The sequence below is a fragment of the Rhinopithecus roxellana genome, chromosome 1 (genome assembly GCF_007565055.1).
Source record: "Rhinopithecus roxellana isolate Shanxi Qingling chromosome 1, ASM756505v1, whole genome shotgun sequence".
In the NCBI taxonomy this organism is placed as follows: Eukaryota; Metazoa; Chordata; class Mammalia; order Primates; family Cercopithecidae; genus Rhinopithecus; species Rhinopithecus roxellana.
The window spans coordinates 183,058,443-183,062,896 of record NC_044549.1 but is presented as its reverse complement, the minus strand read 5'-3'; the positions used below and the strand labels follow the sequence as shown (position 1 = coordinate 183,062,896).

The 4,454-nt window shown below is 38.0% G+C and overlaps 1 non-coding gene across 1 annotated transcript; it reads left to right on the top strand.

The window, feature by feature from the left end:
- The first annotated feature begins 625 nt into the window (after positions 1-625).
- LOC115892113 lies at positions 626-727 on the top strand. Its single transcript, XR_004052001.1, has one exon. It is a non-coding gene; the product is annotated as a U6 spliceosomal RNA (small nuclear RNA).
- Positions 728-4,454: the final 3,727 nt, after the last annotated feature.

Genomic DNA, 4,454 nt, shown 5'->3' with positions numbered 1-4,454 from the left:
CCCATAATATTTTTGAAGAATGTGACAATTTGACCCTAAAGTTCAAAGGCAAAGGCAAGAATAAAGAAGACAATTTTGAAGACAAACAGAATGGAAGGCCTTGCCTTATCAGCTATCAAAACTTATTTTAAAGCTACCATAATTAAAACAATATGGAATTGATATAGAGATTTAGGACCAATGTATATATGAAAAATCCATGTCAAAGGAAACATTACAAAATGGTGAGAAAGGATAAACCATTCAATAAGCATTGCCGAGACAATCTGAAAAATAAAATTAGATTCCTTTCTCACACAAATATCAATTCCAGGTGGACTGAAGACCAATACTAAAAGGAAGACTTCATAATCTTTTTGAATATAACATAGGAGAATAGCTAAATGAACTGGGCTGTAAGGAGGAGAATGTCATAAACAGGACACAAAAAGCACAAACTACAAAGGAAAATACAGATACACTTGACTAATAAAATGAAAACTTTGATGCAAAAAGATACCATAAACATAGTTAAGCCACACACTGAGAGAAAAGATCTGCAACTTAATTTAAAAAGTATTAGTATCTAGACTATATGAAGAATTTCTACAAATCAATATGAAATAAATGTGTCAAAAGCACCCAAGTGCTCGCTTTGATAGCATATATACTAAATTTGGAATGATACAGATTAACATGGCTCCTCTGCAAAGGTAACATGCAAATTTGTGAAGCACTCCATATTTTTATACCACATACAAAAGGACAAAGGCTGTATGTCTCCACTTATGTGAAATATCTAGAATAGGTGAATTCACAGAGATAGCAAGTAGATTAGTGGTTACCAGGGGATGGGGGAAGAGGAATGGGGAGTTATTGCTTAAAGAGTACAGAATTTCTGTTTGGAATGATAAAAGGGCTTTGGAAATAAATAGTGGTGATGATTGCATAGCATTGTGAATTATACAGTTAAAATGGCTAACATGAAAATTTTACATTATAGAAATATATGTATATTTATATATTATATATTTTGACTACAAAAAAGCACCCAGTGTTAAAAAGTGTTAAAAAGAGGACAAAAGACATTTCAGATATAAGTAACTCTGAATAAGCTAACAATATCTGAAAAAGTGTGCAACCTCATTTGATAATGAAAACAACACTGAGATAATACTTCTCACCCCCAATAGGTAAACATAATAAAGTCAGACAATAGCTAGGGTTGGTAGAATATAGAGCAACAAGAGCTGCCATAAAATGCCGGCAGGAGTGTAAATTGCTTCAAAGGTTTTGGGTAGGAGTATGGCATCACTCAGTGAAGTTTAACATGTGCTTCTTTATGTATTAATTAGACATAATAAAGACACTAACAATAAATGGCTTAAAGGTAAAGAAGTTTACCTTAGCTCTCTCACTTGTCCGTTCCAAAGTTTACAGCCTGGTCAGTGAGACAACTTTGATTCTCATAGTCGTTCAGGTAATCAGTTCTTTCCAAGTCAGTTTCTGCAAAACTGAAGTTGGCTCACCACCACATTTTGGTTTTGTCTGGTGAGAAAAGAGAAGAAAGCATGGAGGAGGTACACCCACCACCTTAAGGCTCTGATCCTAATGTAGCAGAATAGAAAGCTGCTTAGATTCCACTAGTGAGGACTTAGTCACATAGCCATATCCAACTAAAAGGGAGGCTGGGAAATGCAGTCTCGATGAACACCCATGTGTAAGATGGGGAAAATGATTTTGGGTGGACAAAATTCATTTTTGTCAGTCTCCACTACACCTAGAACTCAGCAATTTCATGACTGGGAATACCTTAGCAATGCTCTTGCACATGTATGCCAGGAGACAGACATAAGAAAGCTTATAGGCTCACAATCCATAATAGGAAAAAACAAGAAATAACCCAAATATCCATCATTGTAAAACAGAAAAATAAATCATTGTGTATTCTTATACAGGAGCACAAATGAGTGAATTATTGCTGCACAATTGGAAAGGATCACATGAGATACTTCCAAGACAATATTCAGCTGAGCAGTAAGGACTTGGGTGCCTGTTTTATTATTAATATTTGAATTGTATATTCATATATATGTATACTATATTTATTATTTTGCATATATTTACCATAGAAAAATTACCTTACCAACATAAAATAGATATAATTTTTCACACAACAGGCTGGTAAAAGCAAATGTTCACTAATATTGAATGTAGACAAAGATATGGATAGCAAAAGTATGAATTGTAGTAGAATAAATTTTTACTATGTAGGGCATTTTGGAAGTATCTTCAACAGCTTAAACTGGGCACATCTATAAATTACAATTTCGCTGCTCAGCACCAACTTAGACAAACAACCATGGAGCCACTAAGAAGACAATGTGCAAAGGTGTTCAGTCTAGCAAATCTTAAAACAGCAAAAACATTGAGAATAACCTAGATGCTACTTAAGCCACTGACTAACTAAACTTTAGTCATTGTCACTAAGGCAATGACTGAACTATGATTCAGCCATACTAACCAAATATCATGAAACAGTCAAAAAGAGTGATGTGGGCCAGGTGTGGTGGCTCACACCTGTAATTCCAGCACTTTGGGAGGGCGAGGTGGGCAGATCATCTGAGGTCAGGAGTTGGAGACCAGCCTGGCCAACATGGTGGAACCCTATCTCTACTAAAAATACAAAATTAGCTGGGTGTGGTGTGTGCACCTGTAACATTAGCTACTTGGGAAGCTGAAGCAGGGGAATTGCTTGAACCCAGGAGACAGAGGATGCAGTAGGCCGAGATCACGCCACTGCACTCCAGCCTGGATGACAGGAGGAAAACTCCATCTCAAAAAAAAAAAAAAAAAAAAGAGTGACATGGAACTATTTGTGCTTAACATAAGTGGATCTTCAATACAGCATTCTGTGAAAAGGCAACTTGCAGAACAACTGAGAGAAGACTGTAATAGTTTCTATAGTGATTGGTGTGTGTTTGTGTGTGTTTTTTTTATTCTGAATTTCCTCCAGAAAAATAATTTGTGGTTTTTAAAATCCTAAGGCCGTGTGCGGTGGCTCACACCTGTAATCCCAGCACTTTGGGAGACCGAGGTGGGCGAATCACAAAGTCAAGAGTTCGAGACCAACCTGGCCAACATGTTGAAACCCCATCTCTACTAAAAAAATTCAAAAATTAGCTGGGCATGGTAGCATGCGCCTGTAACCCCAGCTACTTGGGAGGCTGAGGCAGGAGAATTGATTGAACCCAGGAGGCGGAGGTTGCAGTGAGCCAAGATTGCGCCACTGCACTCCAGCCTGGGTGATAGAGTGAAACTCTGTCTCAAAAAAAAAAAAAAAAAAAAAAAAAAAAAAAAAAAAAAATTCTGTTCTTTCAAATGTTGAAGTCTACCAAAAGTGAAAGTTAGAAACCACAATACTCACCATTTCCATATATTTTTAAGTGAGTCAATTAGGTAAGTCCAGTAATTGCTGAAGGCCCCTCTGAAAAATGAGGTGAGTATATGTTTTGCTCAAAAGTCAGGTAATAGGCATGAGAGTAAAAAAAAAATGATCATTTTCTTTATGGAGCATTATATGTGGCTGATCAAAAGAAGAAATAAGGGCAATTTATCTTCCTTTTCACAAAGAGTCTAAAGTATGAAATGCTAATCATTAAAACAAGAAACACAGTCCAGATCAAAACACTGTTAGGTGATCACACAACTAATTGGAGAGTGAGAACCAAAGGGGACTTATTAATGGTAAAATCCAGAAGTGCTTTTCAAAGAGGTCAATACCAAACGTGTGCCTTTTTTTAACACCTTCACTGAGGACTCAATAATGCAATAGAAAGCATGCCGGTTAAATGTGTGTGTGTCACTTCTTCCCTTTTGAAATCTTCCTTTTAAAAAATTAGAATTAAAAATGGTTGGCTTTCCTAATGTTTAATAGACAAGCCAGAGATCAGCAACATTTGCTTTAATCTGGCTTCACAGGAATGAGGCAGTCTTGGATCCCCAAAAAGCATCAGCCTCAGCCTAACAGTTTGTCCGTCTCTCCCAACCCCTGCTAGTATCTTGGGATGGTTTCAAAAGTATTAAAAACACTGGTCTGAAAGTTCCTCTAGCACCTCAGGTAAGTGTCTTATCTTCACCACCTCTTGACTGCCACCAGCATCAGAAATTGCTTGGCTCCCAGGACCTCCAACTCTGGAGAATCCCCATTGGACAGGACTTCCAGGCCTCCAGCACCCCTACCCATCACTATACCTCAGCCTCATCATGACCTCAGCCTCAGCCAGCTGCCCAAAACCAAGAAGAGCGGGTACTCCGGCTTCACGTGATTTCTAGTCCAGCCTAGACCCTCTGGGTAGGCCACGTCAACAAAGCCAAGTTACTACCAGAGACTGGAACCCCTCTCTGTTCACACACACAATGCAGCACCCATTAGCCCCATGTGCCTATTAGGCACTTGATATGTAGCGAGTCCA